The following is a 15,070-nucleotide window of genomic DNA, read 5'->3' as shown; positions in this document are numbered from 1 at the left end:
GGCATCGCGTGTTTATAAGGAATCGGTAGTGCCACCTGCAGCCTGAGGAACATGAGCACAAAATCAGGAGGGCACCGTGATTTCAATCACTGGGTCACTATCGTCATTGCAGCGACAGCAAGGCAGAACTTTAAAAAGTGCCGTGACCCGGATTCGAGCCTGGGTTGTTGCGGTCACAACGCAATGTCCTGACCACTAGACGATCACGGCCACGGAGCCACCGCGGAATTCAACTCTCGCGACTGCAAGTGGCTGTGCACAGCAAAGCTCGGCCGACTGTGTCTCGCAACAGCTGTGTCAGACGCGGTCTCCATTATATGTATACTGGCAAACGAACGTGCCCGCGCTGATGGACACTGAGCAGAGTGGTTAGCTGCATTCAACCCCCGTGGCAATGTCTTGCAGTCCTCCAAGTCTGTTGACCGCAGGTATGTGCCCGGATAAGAGGTGGACAGATGTCGCATCTCTCTCGCCGTCACTTGTGGCCGCGAATCATATTTTACGTAGTTTTCTGCAAGCGTCAGCGGAGCGTCAGTCGAGCTAAGTCGGGACAAGTCGCATAAGAGGAGCAATAAAATGTGCATTTCCGGTGCCGGGAATCGAACCCAGGCCTCCTGGGCGAGAGCCAGGTATCCCAGCCACTAGACGACACCGGATAACGACACAAGCACTCCTCCAACAAACACGGCGAGCGCCCACCCGCTACTTGACGACAACTGCAAAAATTTACGTTTCCACTTCGTAGAACGGCATGCTCGGGACGCATCTCGTGGAGACGAACGCCAGCAATCATGAGACCAAACTGCGCCGGTGAATCCTGTTGTTACACCACGCACCACTGTGCTACGACAGTTTAAGAAACCGACGCTGCGCTTTTTCCTTCGCGGGAAATCAGTACTCCTGTTTTCGAGACAGAAAACGTTGGCAGCGGTGGGATTCGAACCCACGCCTCCCAAGAGACTGGTGCCTGAAACCAGCGCCTTAGACCGCTCGGCCACGCTACCTACGCGACGCGGCGGTCACAGGAGCTGCGTTCTACCCCACGAGAACACACCGCAATGGCACAAAAACGAGAAGTAAAAATTGGCAGCGGTGGGATTCGAACCCACGCCTCCGAAGAGACTGGTGCCTTAAACCAGCGCCTTAGACCGCTCGGCCACGCTACCTACACCAGTGTTCCTGGCATTTGTAGAATGCAGTGCACGACACAGCTTCCTGATCTGCTGCGACTGGTTGCTCGAACATCGCACCTCGAACGACTGCCCTTTTCGAATAGAGATTAACTACACAGGCAGCTGCCAGCGCCCTGGTGCGGCGGCATCGCGTGTTTATAAGGAATCGGTAGTGCCACCTGCAGCCTGAGGAACATGAGCACAAAATCAGGAGGGCACCGTGATTTCAATCACTGGGTCACTATCGTCATTGCAGCGACAGCAAGGCAGAACTTTAAAAAGTGCCGTGACCCGGATTCGAGCCTGGGTTGTTGCGGTCACAACGCAATGTCCTGACCACTAGACGATCACGGCCACGGAGCCACCGCGGAATTCAACTCTCGCGACTGCAAGTGGCTGTGCACAGCAAAGCTCGGCCGACTGTGTCTCGCAACAGCTGTGTCAGACGCGGTCTCCATTATATGTATACTGGCAAACGAACGTGCCCGCGCTGATGGACACTGAGCAGAGTGGTTAGCTGCATTCAACCCCCGTGGCAATGTCTTGCAGTCCTCCAAGTCTGTTGACCGCAGGTATGTGCCCGGATAAGAGGTGGACAGATGTCGCATCTCTCTCGCCGTCACTTGTGGCCGCGAATCATATTTTACGTAGTTTTCTGCAAGCGTCAGCGGAGCGTCAGTCGAGCTAAGTCGGGACAAGTCGCATAAGAGGAGCAATAAAATGTGCATTTCCGGTACCGGGAATCGAACCCAGGCCTCCTGGGCGAGAGCCAGGTATCCCAGCCACTAGACGACACCGGATAACGACACAAGCACTCCTCCAACAAACACGGCGAGCGCCCACCCGCTACTTGACGACAACTGCAAAAATTTACGTTTCCACTTCGTAGAACGGCATGCCCGGGACGCATCTCGTGGAGACGAACGCCAGCAATCATGAGACCAAACTGCGCCGGTGAATCCTGCTGTTACACCACGCACCACTGTGCTACGACAGTTTAAGAAACCGACGCTGCGCTTTTTCCTTCGCGGGAAATCAGTGCTCCTGTTTTCGAGACAGAAAACGTTGGCAGCGGTGGGATTCGAACCCACGCCTCCGAAGAGACTGGTGCCTGAAACCAGCGCCTTAGACCGCTCGGCCACGCTACCTACGCGACGCGGCGGTCACAGGAGCTGCGTTCTACCCCACGAGAACACACCGCAATGGCACAAAAACGAGAAGTAAAAATTGGCAGCGGTGGGATTCGAACCCACGCCTCCGAAGAGACTGGTGCCTTAAACCAGCGCCTTAGACCGCTCGGCCACGCTACCTACACCAGTGTTCCTGGCATTTGTAGAATGCAGTGCACGACACAGCTTCCTGATCTGCTGCGACTGGTTGCTCGAACATCGCACCTCGAACGACTGCCCTTTTCGAATAGAGATTAACTACACAGGCAGCTGCCAGCGCCCTGGTGCGGCGGCATCGCGTGTTTATAAGGAATCGGTAGTGCCACCTGCAGCCTGAGGAACATGAGCACAAAATCAGGAGGGCACCGTGATTTCAATCACTGGGTCACTATCGTCATTGCAGCGACAGCAAGGCAGAACTTTAAAAAGTGCCGTGACCCGGATTCGAGCCTGGGTTGTTGCGGTCACAACGCAATGTCCTGACCACTAGACGATCACGGCCACGGAGCCACCGCGGAATTCAACTCTCGCGACTGCAAGTGGCTGTGCACAGCAAAGCTCGGCCGACTGTGTCTCGCAACAGCTGTGTCAGACGCGGTCTCCATTATATGTATACTGGCAAACGAACGTGCCCGCGCTGATGGACACTGAGCAGAGTGGTTAGCTGCATTCAACCCCCGTGGCAATGTCTTGCAGTCCTCCAAGTCTGTTGACCGCAGGTATGTGCCCGGATAAGAGGTGGACAGATGTCGCATCTCTCTCGCCGTCACTTGTGGCCGCGAATCATATTTTACGTAGTTTTCTGCAAGCGTCAGCGGAGCGTCAGTCGAGCTAAGTCGGGACAAGTCGCATAAGAGGAGCAATAAAATGTGCATTTCCGGTACCGGGAATCGAACCCAGGCCTCCTGGGCGAGAGCCAGGTATCCCAGCCACTAGACGACACCGGATAACGACACAAGCACTCCTCCAACAAACACGGCGAGCGCCCACCCGCTACTTGACGACAACTGCAAAAATTTACGTTTCCACTTCGTAGAACGGCATGCCCGGGACGCATCTCGTGGAGACGAACGCCAGCAATCATGAGACCAAACTGCGCCGGTGAATCCTGCTGTTACACCACGCACCACTGTGCTACGACAGTTTAAGAAACCGACGCTGCGCTTTTTCCTTCGCGGGAAATCAGTGCTCCTGTTTTCGAGACAGAAAACGTTGGCAGCGGTGGGATTCGAACCCACGCCTCCGAAGAGACTGGTGCCTGAAACCAGCGCCTTAGACCGCTCGGCCACGCTACCTACGCGACGCGGCGGTCACAGGAGCTGCGTTCTACCCCACGAGAACACACCGCAATGGCACAAAAACGAGAAGTAAAAATTGGCAGCGGTGGGATTCGAACCCACGCCTCCGAAGAGACTGGTGCCTTAAACCAGCGCCTTAGACCGCTCGGCCACGCTACCTACACCAGTGTTCCTGGCATTTGTAGAATGCAGTGCACGACACAGCTTCCTGATCTGCTGCGACTGGTTGCTCGAACATCGCACCTCGAACGACTGCCCTTTTCGAATAGAGATTAACTACACAGGCAGCTGCCAGCGCCCTGGTGCGGCGGCATCGCGTGTTTATAAGGAATCGGTAGTGCCACCTGCAGCCTGAGGAACATGAGCACAAAATCAGGAGGGCACCGTGATTTCAATCACTGGGTCACTATCGTCATTGCAGCGACAGCAAGGCAGAACTTTAAAAAGTGCCGTGACCCGGATTCGAGCCTGGGTTGTTGCGGTCACAACGCAATGTCCTGACCACTAGACGATCACGGCCACGGAGCCACCGCGGAATTCAACTCTCGCGACTGCAAGTGGCTGTGCACAGCAAAGCTCGGCCGACTGTGTCTCGCAACAGCTGTGTCAGACGCGGTCTCCATTATATGTATACTGGCAAACGAACGTGCCCGCGCTGATGGACACTGAGCAGAGTGGTTAGCTGCATTCAACCCCCGTGGCAATGTCTTGCAGTCCTCCAAGTCTGTTGACCGCAGGTATGTGCCCGGATAAGAGGTGGACAGATGTCGCATCTCTCTCGCCGTCACTTGTGGCCGCGAATCATATTTTACGTAGTTTTCTGCAAGCGTCAGCGGAGCGTCAGTCGAGCTAAGTCGGGACAAGTCGCATAAGAGGAGCAATAAAATGTGCATTTCCGGTGCCGGGAATCGAACCCAGGCCTCCTGGGCGAGAGCCAGGTATCCCAGCCACTAGACGACACCGGATAACGACACAAGCACTCCTCCAACAAACACGGCGAGCGCCCACCCGCTACTTGACGACAACTGCAAAAATTTACGTTTCCACTTCGTAGAACGGCATGCTCGGGACGCATCTCGTGGAGACGAACGCCAGCAATCATGAGACCAAACTGCGCCGGTGAATCCTGTTGTTACACCACGCACCACTGTGCTACGACAGTTTAAGAAACCGACGCTGCGCTTTTTCCTTCGCGGGAAATCAGTACTCCTGTTTTCGAGACAGAAAACGTTGGCAGCGGTGGGATTCGAACCCACGCCTCCCAAGAGACTGGTGCCTGAAACCAGCGCCTTAGACCGCTCGGCCACGCTACCTACGCGACGCGGCGGTCACAGGAGCTGCGTTCTACCCCACGAGAACACACCGCAATGGCACAAAAACGAGAAGTAAAAATTGGCAGCGGTGGGATTCGAACCCACGCCTCCGAAGAGACTGGTGCCTTAAACCAGCGCCTTAGACCGCTCGGCCACGCTACCTACACCAGTGTTCCTGGCATTTGTAGAATGCAGTGCACGACACAGCTTCCTGATCTGCTGCGACTGGTTGCTCGAACATCGCACCTCGAACGACTGCCCTTTTCGAATAGAGATTAACTACACAGGCAGCTGCCAGCGCCCTGGTGCGGCGGCATCGCGTGTTTATAAGGAATCGGTAGTGCCACCTGCAGCCTGAGGAACATGAGCACAAAATCAGGAGGGCACCGTGATTTCAATCACTGGGTCACTATCGTCATTGCAGCGACAGCAAGGCAGAACTTTAAAAAGTGCCGTGACCCGGATTCGAGCCTGGGTTGTTGCGGTCACAACGCAATGTCCTGACCACTAGACGATCACGGCCACGGAGCCACCGCGGAATTCAACTCTCGCGACTGCAAGTGGCTGTGCACAGCAAAGCTCGGCCGACTGTGTCTCGCAACAGCTGTGTCAGACGCGGTCTCCATTATATGTATACTGGCAAACGAACGTGCCCGCGCTGATGGACACTGAGCAGAGTGGTTAGCTGCATTCAACCCCCGTGGCAATGTCTTGCAGTCCTCCAAGTCTGTTGACCGCAGGTATGTGCCCGGATAAGAGGTGGACAGATGTCGCATCTCTCTCGCCGTCACTTGTGGCCGCGAATCATATTTTACGTAGTTTTCTGCAAGCGTCAGCGGAGCGTCAGTCGAGCTAAGTCGGGACAAGTCGCATAAGAGGAGCAATAAAATGTGCATTTCCGGTACCGGGAATCGAACCCAGGCCTCCTGGGCGAGAGCCAGGTATCCCAGCCACTAGACGACACCGGATAACGACACAAGCACTCCTCCAACAAACACGGCGAGCGCCCACCCGCTACTTGACGACAACTGCAAAAATTTACGTTTCCACTTCGTAGAACGGCATGCCCGGGACGCATCTCGTGGAGACGAACGCCAGCAATCATGAGACCAAACTGCGCCGGTGAATCCTGCTGTTACACCACGCACCACTGTGCTACGACAGTTTAAGAAACCGACGCTGCGCTTTTTCCTTCGCGGGAAATCAGTGCTCCTGTTTTCGAGACAGAAAACGTTGGCAGCGGTGGGATTCGAACCCACGCCTCCGAAGAGACTGGTGCCTGAAACCAGCGCCTTAGACCGCTCGGCCACGCTACCTACGCGACGCGGCGGTCACAGGAGCTGCGTTCTACCCCACGAGAACACACCGCAATGGCACAAAAACGAGAAGTAAAAATTGGCAGCGGTGGGATTCGAACCCACGCCTCCGAAGAGACTGGTGCCTTAAACCAGCGCCTTAGACCGCTCGGCCACGCTACCTACACCAGTGTTCCTGGCATTTGTAGAATGCAGTGCACGACACAGCTTCCTGATCTGCTGCGACTGGTTGCTCGAACATCGCACCTCGAACGACTGCCCTTTTCGAATAGAGATTAACTACACAGGCAGCTGCCAGCGCCCTGGTGCGGCGGCATCGCGTGTTTATAAGGAATCGGTAGTGCCACCTGCAGCCTGAGGAACATGAGCACAAAATCAGGAGGGCACCGTGATTTCAATCACTGGGTCACTATCGTCATTGCAGCGACAGCAAGGCAGAACTTTAAAAAGTGCCGTGCCCCGGATTCGAGCCTGGGTTGTTGCGGCCACAACGCAATGTCCTGACCACTAGACGATCACGGCCACGGAGCCACCGCGGAATTCAACTCTCGCGACTGCAAGTGGCTGTGCACAGCAAAGCTCGGCCGACTGTGTCTCGCAACAGCTGTGTCAGACGCGGTCTCCATTATATGTATACTGGCAAACGAACGTGCCCGCGCTGATGGACACTGAGCAGAGTGGTTAGCTGCATTCAACCCCCGTGGCAATGTCTTGCAGTCCTCCAAGTCTGTTGACCGCAGGTATGTGCCCGGATAAGAGGTGGACAGATGTCGCATCTCTCTCGCCGTCACTTGTGGCCGCGAATCATATTTTACGTAGTTTTCTGCAAGCGTCAGCGGAGCGTCAGTCGAGCTAAGTCGGGACAAGTCGCATAAGAGGAGCAATAAAATGTGCAATTCCGGTACCGGGAATCGAACCCAGGCCCCCTGGGCGAGAGCCAGGTATCCCAGCCACTAGACGACACCGGATAACGACACAAGCACTCCTCCAACAAACACGGCGAGCGCCCACCCGCTACTTGACGACAACTGCAAAAATTTACGTTTCCACTTCGTAGAACGGCATGCCCGGGACGCATCTCGTGGAGACGAACGCCAGCAATCATGAGACCAAACTGCGCCGGTGAATCCTGCTGTTACACCACGCACCACTGTGCTACGACAGTTTAAGAAACCGACGCTGCGCTTTTTCCTTCGCGGGAAATCAGTGCTCCTGTTTTCGAGACAGAAAACGTTGGCAGCGGTGGGATTCGAACCCACGCCTCCGAAGAGACTGGTGCCTGAAACCAGCGCCTTAGACCGCTCGGCCACGCTACCTACGCGACGCGGCGGTCACAGGAGCTGCGTTCTACCCCACGAGAACACACCGCAATGGCACAAAAACGAGAAGTAAAAATTGGCAGCGGTGGGATTCGAACCCACGCCTCCGAAGAGACTGGTGCCTTAAACCAGCGCCTTAGACCGCTCGGCCACGCTACCTACACCAGTGTTCCTGGCATTTGTAGAATGCAGTGCACGACACAGCTTCCTGATCTGCTGCGACTGGTTGCTCGAACATCGCACCTCGAACGACTGCCCTTTTCGAATAGAGATTAACTACACAGGCAGCTGCCAGCGCCCTGGTGCGGCGGCATCGCGTGTTTATAAGGAATCGGTAGTGCCACCTGCAGCCTGAGGAACATGAGCACAAAATCAGGAGGGCACCGTGATTTCAATCACTGGGTCACTATCGTCATTGCAGCGACAGCAAGGCAGAACTTTAAAAAGTGCCGTGCCCCGGATTCGAGCCTGGGTTGTTGCGGCCACAACGCAATGTCCTGACCACTAGACGATCACGGCCACGGAGCCACCGCGGAATTCAACTCTCGCGACTGCAAGTGGCTGTGCACAGCAAAGCTCGGCCGACTGTGTCTCGCAACAGCTGTGTCAGACGCGGTCTCCATTATATGTATACTGGCAAACGAACGTGCCCGCGCTGATGGACACTGAGCAGAGTGGTTAGCTGCATTCAACCCCCGTGGCAATGTCTTGCAGTCCTCCAAGTCTGTTGACCGCAGGTATGTGCCCGGATAAGAGGTGGACAGATGTCGCATCTCTCTCGCCGTCACTTGTGGCCGCGAATCATATTTTACGTAGTTTTCTGCAAGCGTCAGCGGAGCGTCAGTCGAGCTAAGTCGGGACAAGTCGCATAAGAGGAGCAATAAAATGTGCATTTCCGGTACCGGGAATCGAACCCAGGCCTCCTGGGCGAGAGCCAGGTATCCCAGCCACTAGACGACACCGGATAACGACACAAGCACTCCTCCAACAAACACGGCGAGCGCCCACCCGCTACTTGACGACAACTGCAAAAATTTACGTTTCCACTTCGTAGAACGGCATGCCCGGGACGCATCTCGTGGAGACGAACGCCAGCAATCATGAGACCAAACTGCGCCGGTGAATCCTGCTGTTACACCACGCACCACTGTGCTACGACAGTTTAAGAAACCGACGCTGCGCTTTTTCCTTCGCGGGAAATCAGTGCTCCTGTTTTCGAGACAGAAAACGTTGGCAGCGGTGGGATTCGAACCCACGCCTCCGAAGAGACTGGTGCCTGAAACCAGCGCCTTAGACCGCTCGGCCACGCTACCTACGCGACGCGGCGGTCACAGGAGCTGCGTTCTACCCCACGAGAACACACCGCAATGGCACAAAAACGAGAAGTAAAAATTGGCAGCGGTGGGATTCGAACCCACGCCTCCGAAGAGACTGGTGCCTTAAACCAGCGCCTTAGACCGCTCGGCCACGCTACCTACACCAGTGTTCCTGGCATTTGTAGAATGCAGTGCACGACACAGCTTCCTGATCTGCTGCGACTGGTTGCTCGAACATCGCACCTCGAACGACTGCCCTTTTCGAATAGAGATTAACTACACAGGCAGCTGCCAGCGCCCTGGTGCGGCGGCATCGCGTGTTTATAAGGAATCGGTAGTGCCACCTGCAGCCTGAGGAACATGAGCACAAAATCAGGAGGGCACCGTGATTTCAATCACTGGGTCACTATCGTCATTGCAGCGACAGCAAGGCAGAACTTTAAAAAGTGCCGTGCCCCGGATTCGAGCCTGGGTTGTTGCGGCCACAACGCAATGTCCTGACCACTAGACGATCACGGCCACGGAGCCACCGCGGAATTCAACTCTCGCGACTGCAAGTGGCTGTGCACAGCAAAGCTCGGCCGACTGTGTCTCGCAACAGCTGTGTCAGACGCGGTCTCCATTATATGTATACTGGCAAACGAACGTGCCCGCGCTGATGGACACTGAGCAGAGTGGTTAGCTGCATTCAACCCCCGTGGCAATGTCTTGCAGTCCTCCAAGTCTGTTGACCGCAGGTATGTGCCCGGATAAGAGGTGGACAGATGTCGCATCTCTCTCGCCGTCACTTGTGGCCGCGAATCATATTTTACGTAGTTTTCTGCAAGCGTCAGCGGAGCGTCAGTCGAGCTAAGTCGGGACAAGTCGCATAAGAGGAGCAATAAAATGTGCAATTCCGGTACCGGGAATCGAACCCAGGCCCCCTGGGCGAGAGCCAGGTATCCCAGCCACTAGACGACACCGGATAACGACACAAGCACTCCTCCAACAAACACGGCGAGCGCCCACCCGCTACTTGACGACAACTGCAAAAATTTACGTTTCCACTTCGTAGAACGGCATGCCCGGGACGCATCTCGTGGAGACGAACGCCAGCAATCATGAGACCAAACTGCGCCGGTGAATCCTGCTGTTACACCACGCACCACTGTGCTACGACAGTTTAAGAAACCGACGCTGCGCTTTTTCCTTCGCGGGAAATCAGTGCTCCTGTTTTCGAGACAGAAAACGTTGGCAGCGGTGGGATTCGAACCCACGCCTCCGAAGAGACTGGTGCCTGAAACCAGCGCCTTAGACCGCTCGGCCACGCTACCTACGCGACGCGGCGGTCACAGGAGCTGCGTTCTACCCCACGAGAACACACCGCAATGGCACAAAAACGAGAAGTAAAAATTGGCAGCGGTGGGATTCGAACCCACGCCTCCGAAGAGACTGGTGCCTTAAACCAGCGCCTTAGACCGCTCGGCCACGCTACCTACACCAGTGTTCCTGGCATTTGTAGAATGCAGTGCACGACACAGCTTCCTGATCTGCTGCGACTGGTTGCTCGAACATCGCACCTCGAACGACTGCCCTTTTCGAATAGAGATTAACTACACAGGCAGCTGCCAGCGCCCTGGTGCGGCGGCATCGCGTGTTTATAAGGAATCGGTAGTGCCACCTGCAGCCTGAGGAACATGAGCACAAAATCAGGAGGGCACCGTGATTTCAATCACTGGGTCACTATCGTCATTGCAGCGACAGCAAGGCAGAACTTTAAAAAGTGCCGTGCCCCGGATTCGAGCCTGGGTTGTTGCGGCCACAACGCAATGTCCTGACCACTAGACGATCACGGCCACGGAGCCACCGCGGAATTCAACTCTCGCGACTGCAAGTGGCTGTGCACAGCAAAGCTCGGCCGACTGTGTCTCGCAACAGCTGTGTCAGACGCGGTCTCCATTATATGTATACTGGCAAACGAACGTGCCCGCGCTGATGGACACTGAGCAGAGTGGTTAGCTGCATTCAACCCCCGTGGCAATGTCTTGCAGTCCTCCAAGTCTGTTGACCGCAGGTATGTGCCCGGATAAGAGGTGGACAGATGTCGCATCTCTCTCGCCGTCACTTGTGGCCGCGAATCATATTTTACGTAGTTTTCTGCAAGCGTCAGCGGAGCGTCAGTCGAGCTAAGTCGGGACAAGTCGCATAAGAGGAGCAATAAAATGTGCAATTCCGGTACCGGGAATCGAACCCAGGCCCCCTGGGCGAGAGCCAGGTATCCCAGCCACTAGACGACACCGGATAACGACACAAGCACTCCTCCAACAAACACGGCGAGCGCCCACCCGCTACTTGACGACAACTGCAAAAATTTACGTTTCCACTTCGTAGAACGGCATGCCCGGGACGCATCTCGTGGAGACGAACGCCAGCAATCATGAGACCAAACTGCGCCGGTGAATCCTGCTGTTACACCACGCACCACTGTGCTACGACAGTTTAAGAAACCGACGCTGCGCTTTTTCCTTCGCGGGAAATCAGTGCTCCTGTTTTCGAGACAGAAAACGTTGGCAGCGGTGGGATTCGAACCCACGCCTCCGAAGAGACTGGTGCCTGAAACCAGCGCCTTAGACCGCTCGGCCACGCTACCTACGCGACGCGGCGGTCACAGGAGCTGCGTTCTACCCCACGAGAACACACCGCAATGGCACAAAAACGAGAAGTAAAAATTGGCAGCGGTGGGATTCGAACTCACGCCTCCGAAGAGACTGGTGCCTTAAACCAGCGCCTTAGACCGCTCGGCCACGCTACCTACACCAGTGTTCCTGGCATTTGTAGAATGCAGTGCACGACACAGCTTCCTGATCTGCTGCGACTGGTTGCTCGAACATCGCACCTCGAACGACTGCCCTTTTCGAATAGAGATTAACTACACAGGCAGCTGCCAGCGCCCTGGTGCGGCGGCATCGCGTGTTTATAAGGAATCGGTAGTGCCACCTGCAGCCTGAGGAACATGAGCACAAAATCAGGAGGGCACCGTGATTTCAATCACTGGGTCACTATCGTCATTGCAGCGACAGCAAGGCAGAACTTTAAAAAGTGCCGTGCCCCGGATTCGAGCCTGGGTTGTTGCGGCCACAACGCAATGTCCTGACCACTAGACGATCACGGCCACGGAGCCACCGCGGAATTCAACTCTCGCGACTGCAAGTGGCTGTGCACAGCAAAGCTCGGCCGACTGTGTCTCGCAACAGCTGTGTCAGACGCGGTCTCCATTATATGTATACTGGCAAACGAACGTGCCCGCGCTGATGGACACTGAGCAGAGTGGTTAGCTGCATTCAACCCCCGTGGCAATGTCTTGCAGTCCTCCAAGTCTGTTGACCGCAGGTATGTGCCCGGATAAGAGGTGGACAGATGTCGCATCTCTCTCGCCGTCACTTGTGGCCGCGAATCATATTTTACGTAGTTTTCTGCAAGCGTCAGCGGAGCGTCAGTCGAGCTAAGTCGGGACAAGTCGCATAAGAGGAGCAATAAAATGTGCAATTCCGGTACCGGGAATCGAACCCAGGCCCCCTGGGCGAGAGCCAGGTATCCCAGCCACTAGACGACACCGGATAACGACACAAGCACTCCTCCAACAAACACGGCGAGCGCCCACCCGCTACTTGACGACAACTGCAAAAATTTACGTTTCCACTTCGTAGAACGGCATGCCCGGGACGCATCTCGTGGAGACGAACGCCAGCAATCATGAGACCAAACTGCGCCGGTGAATCCTGCTGTTACACCACGCACCACTGTGCTACGACAGTTTAAGAAACCGACGCTGCGCTTTTTCCTTCGCGGGAAATCAGTGCTCCTGTTTTCGAGACAGAAAACGTTGGCAGCGGTGGGATTCGAACCCACGCCTCCGAAGAGACTGGTGCCTGAAACCAGCGCCTTAGACCGCTCGGCCACGCTACCTACGCGACGCGGCGGTCACAGGAGCTGCGTTCTACCCCACGAGAACACACCGCAATGGCACAAAAACGAGAAGTAAAAATTGGCAGCGGTGGGATTCGAACTCACGCCTCCGAAGAGACTGGTGCCTTAAACCAGCGCCCTAGACCGCTCGGCCACGCTACCTACACCAGTGTTCCTGGCATTTGTAGAATGCAGTGCACGACACAGCTTCCTGATCTGCTGCGACTGGTTGCTCGAACATCGCACCTCGAACGACTGCCCTTTTCGAATAGAGATTAACTACACAGGCAGCTGCCAGCGCCCTGGTGCGGCGGCATCGCGTGTTTATAAGGAATCGGTAGTGCCACCTGCAGCCTGAGGAACATGAGCACAAAATCAGGAGGGCACCGTGATTTCAATCACTGGGTCACTATCGTCATTGCAGCGACAGCAAGGCAGAACTTTAAAAAGTGCCGTGCCCCGGATTCGAGCCTGGGTTGTTGCGGCCACAACGCAATGTCCTGACCACTAGACGATCACGGCCACGGAGCCACCGCGGAATTCAACTCTCGCGACTGCAAGTGGCTGTGCACAGCAAAGCTCGGCCGACTGTGTCTCGCAACAGCTGTGTCAGACGCGGTCTCCATTATATGTATACTGGCAAACGAACGTGCCCGCGCTGATGGACACTGAGCAGAGTGGTTAGCTGCATTCAACCCCCGTGGCAATGTCTTGCAGTCCTCCAAGTCTGTTGACCGCAGGTATGTGCCCGGATAAGAGGTGGACAGATGTCGCATCTCTCTCGCCGTCACTTGTGGCCGCGAATCATATTTTACGTAGTTTTCTGCAAGCGTCAGCGGAGCGTCAGTCGAGCTAAGTCGGGACAAGTCGCATAAGAGGAGCAATAAAATGTGCAATTCCGGTACCGGGAATCGAACCCAGGCCCCCTGGGCGAGAGCCAGGTATCCCAGCCACTAGACGACACCGGATAACGACACAAGCACTCCTCCAACAAACACGGCGAGCGCCCACCCGCTACTTGACGACAACTGCAAAAATTTACGTTTCCACTTCGTAGAACGGCATGCCCGGGACGCATCTCGTGGAGACGAACGCCAGCAATCATGAGACCAAACTGCGCCGGTGAATCCTGCTGTTACACCACGCACCACTGTGCTACGACAGTTTAAGAAACCGACGCTGCGCTTTTTCCTTCGCGGGAAATCAGTGCTCCTGTTTTCGAGACAGAAAACGTTGGCAGCGGTGGGATTCGAACCCACGCCTCCGAAGAGACTGGTGCCTGAAACCAGCGCCTTAGACCGCTCGGCCACGCTACCTACGCGACGCGGCGGTCACAGGAGCTGCGTTCTACCCCACGAGAACACACCGCAATGGCACAAAAACGAGAAGTAAAAATTGGCAGCGGTGGGATTCGAACCCACGCCTCCGAAGAGACTGGTGCCTTAAACCAGCGCCTTAGACCGCTCGGCCACGCTACCTACACCAGTGTTCCTGGCATTTGTAGAATGCAGTGCACGACACAGCTTCCTGATCTGCTGCGACTGGTTGCTCGAACATCGCACCTCGAACGACTGCCCTTTTCGAATAGAGATTAACTACACAGGCAGCTGCCAGCGCCCTGGTGCGGCGGCATCGCGTGTTTATAAGGAATCGGTAGTGCCACCTGCAGCCTGAGGAACATGAGCACAAAATCAGGAGGGCACCGTGATTTCAATCACTGGGTCACTATCGTCATTGCAGCGACAGCAAGGCAGAACTTTAAAAAGTGCCGTGACCCGGATTCGAGCCTGGGTTGTTGCGGTCACAACGCAATGTCCTGACCACTAGACGATCACGGCCACGGAGCCACCGCGGAATTCAACTCTCGCGACTGCAAGTGGCTGTGCACAGCAAAGCTCGGCCGACTGTGTCTCGCAACAGCTGTGTCAGACGCGGTCTCCATTATATGTATACTGGCAAACGAACGTGCCCGCGCTGATGGACACTGAGCAGAGTGGTTAGCTGCATTCAACCCCCGTGGCAATGTCTTGCAGTCCTCCAAGTCTGTTGACCGCAGGTATGTGCCCGGATAAGAGGTGGACAGATGTCGCATCTCTCTCGCCGTCACTTGTGGCCGCGAATCATATTTTACGTAGTTTTCTGCAAGCGTCAGCGGAGCGTCAGTCGAGCTAAGTCGGGACAAGTCGCATAAGAGGAGCAATAAAATGTGCAATTCCGGTACC

General features: G+C 55.6%; 28 non-coding genes across 28 annotated transcripts; all 28 read right to left on the bottom strand.

The window, feature by feature from the left end:
* Positions 1-584: 584 nt before the first annotated feature.
* Positions 585-656, bottom strand: Trnae-cuc. Its single transcript has one exon. It is a non-coding gene; the product is annotated as a tRNA-Glu (tRNA).
* Positions 657-922: 266 nt separating this feature from the next.
* On the bottom strand, positions 923-1,004 carry Trnal-cag. Its single transcript has one exon. It is a non-coding gene; the product is annotated as a tRNA-Leu (tRNA).
* An 80-nt stretch (positions 1,005-1,084) lies between these two features.
* Positions 1,085-1,166, bottom strand: Trnal-aag. The gene has a single exon. It is a non-coding gene; the product is annotated as a tRNA-Leu (tRNA).
* A 734-nt stretch (positions 1,167-1,900) lies between these two features.
* On the bottom strand, positions 1,901-1,972 carry Trnae-cuc. The gene has a single exon. It is a non-coding gene; the product is annotated as a tRNA-Glu (tRNA).
* A 266-nt stretch (positions 1,973-2,238) lies between these two features.
* Trnal-cag lies at positions 2,239-2,320 on the bottom strand. Its single transcript has one exon. It is a non-coding gene; the product is annotated as a tRNA-Leu (tRNA).
* An 80-nt stretch (positions 2,321-2,400) lies between these two features.
* On the bottom strand, positions 2,401-2,482 carry Trnal-aag. The gene has a single exon. It is a non-coding gene; the product is annotated as a tRNA-Leu (tRNA).
* Positions 2,483-3,216: 734 nt separating this feature from the next.
* Positions 3,217-3,288, bottom strand: Trnae-cuc. The gene has a single exon. It is a non-coding gene; the product is annotated as a tRNA-Glu (tRNA).
* A 266-nt stretch (positions 3,289-3,554) lies between these two features.
* Trnal-cag lies at positions 3,555-3,636 on the bottom strand. Its single transcript has one exon. It is a non-coding gene; the product is annotated as a tRNA-Leu (tRNA).
* An 80-nt stretch (positions 3,637-3,716) lies between these two features.
* Trnal-aag lies at positions 3,717-3,798 on the bottom strand. The gene has a single exon. It is a non-coding gene; the product is annotated as a tRNA-Leu (tRNA).
* A 734-nt stretch (positions 3,799-4,532) lies between these two features.
* Positions 4,533-4,604, bottom strand: Trnae-cuc. Its single transcript has one exon. It is a non-coding gene; the product is annotated as a tRNA-Glu (tRNA).
* A 266-nt stretch (positions 4,605-4,870) lies between these two features.
* On the bottom strand, positions 4,871-4,952 carry Trnal-cag. The gene has a single exon. It is a non-coding gene; the product is annotated as a tRNA-Leu (tRNA).
* An 80-nt stretch (positions 4,953-5,032) lies between these two features.
* On the bottom strand, positions 5,033-5,114 carry Trnal-aag. The gene has a single exon. It is a non-coding gene; the product is annotated as a tRNA-Leu (tRNA).
* A 734-nt stretch (positions 5,115-5,848) lies between these two features.
* Trnae-cuc lies at positions 5,849-5,920 on the bottom strand. Its single transcript has one exon. It is a non-coding gene; the product is annotated as a tRNA-Glu (tRNA).
* A 266-nt stretch (positions 5,921-6,186) lies between these two features.
* Trnal-cag lies at positions 6,187-6,268 on the bottom strand. Its single transcript has one exon. It is a non-coding gene; the product is annotated as a tRNA-Leu (tRNA).
* An 80-nt stretch (positions 6,269-6,348) lies between these two features.
* On the bottom strand, positions 6,349-6,430 carry Trnal-aag. The gene has a single exon. It is a non-coding gene; the product is annotated as a tRNA-Leu (tRNA).
* A 1,072-nt stretch (positions 6,431-7,502) lies between these two features.
* On the bottom strand, positions 7,503-7,584 carry Trnal-cag. The gene has a single exon. It is a non-coding gene; the product is annotated as a tRNA-Leu (tRNA).
* Positions 7,585-7,664: 80 nt separating this feature from the next.
* On the bottom strand, positions 7,665-7,746 carry Trnal-aag. Its single transcript has one exon. It is a non-coding gene; the product is annotated as a tRNA-Leu (tRNA).
* A 734-nt stretch (positions 7,747-8,480) lies between these two features.
* On the bottom strand, positions 8,481-8,552 carry Trnae-cuc. The gene has a single exon. It is a non-coding gene; the product is annotated as a tRNA-Glu (tRNA).
* Positions 8,553-8,818: 266 nt separating this feature from the next.
* Positions 8,819-8,900, bottom strand: Trnal-cag. Its single transcript has one exon. It is a non-coding gene; the product is annotated as a tRNA-Leu (tRNA).
* An 80-nt stretch (positions 8,901-8,980) lies between these two features.
* Positions 8,981-9,062, bottom strand: Trnal-aag. Its single transcript has one exon. It is a non-coding gene; the product is annotated as a tRNA-Leu (tRNA).
* Positions 9,063-10,134: 1,072 nt separating this feature from the next.
* On the bottom strand, positions 10,135-10,216 carry Trnal-cag. Its single transcript has one exon. It is a non-coding gene; the product is annotated as a tRNA-Leu (tRNA).
* An 80-nt stretch (positions 10,217-10,296) lies between these two features.
* On the bottom strand, positions 10,297-10,378 carry Trnal-aag. Its single transcript has one exon. It is a non-coding gene; the product is annotated as a tRNA-Leu (tRNA).
* A 1,072-nt stretch (positions 10,379-11,450) lies between these two features.
* Positions 11,451-11,532, bottom strand: Trnal-cag. The gene has a single exon. It is a non-coding gene; the product is annotated as a tRNA-Leu (tRNA).
* Positions 11,533-11,612: 80 nt separating this feature from the next.
* Trnal-aag lies at positions 11,613-11,694 on the bottom strand. Its single transcript has one exon. It is a non-coding gene; the product is annotated as a tRNA-Leu (tRNA).
* Positions 11,695-12,766: 1,072 nt separating this feature from the next.
* Trnal-cag lies at positions 12,767-12,848 on the bottom strand. The gene has a single exon. It is a non-coding gene; the product is annotated as a tRNA-Leu (tRNA).
* An 80-nt stretch (positions 12,849-12,928) lies between these two features.
* Positions 12,929-13,010, bottom strand: Trnal-aag. Its single transcript has one exon. It is a non-coding gene; the product is annotated as a tRNA-Leu (tRNA).
* A 1,072-nt stretch (positions 13,011-14,082) lies between these two features.
* Trnal-cag lies at positions 14,083-14,164 on the bottom strand. The gene has a single exon. It is a non-coding gene; the product is annotated as a tRNA-Leu (tRNA).
* An 80-nt stretch (positions 14,165-14,244) lies between these two features.
* Positions 14,245-14,326, bottom strand: Trnal-aag. The gene has a single exon. It is a non-coding gene; the product is annotated as a tRNA-Leu (tRNA).
* Between the last annotated feature and the right edge of the window lie 744 nt (positions 14,327-15,070).

The sequence above is a fragment of the Schistocerca americana genome, unplaced genomic scaffold, assembly GCF_021461395.2.
Source record: "Schistocerca americana isolate TAMUIC-IGC-003095 unplaced genomic scaffold, iqSchAmer2.1 HiC_scaffold_764, whole genome shotgun sequence".
In the NCBI taxonomy this organism is placed as follows: Eukaryota; Metazoa; Arthropoda; class Insecta; order Orthoptera; family Acrididae; genus Schistocerca; species Schistocerca americana.
This window is presented reverse-complemented; position numbering and strand designations above follow the sequence as displayed.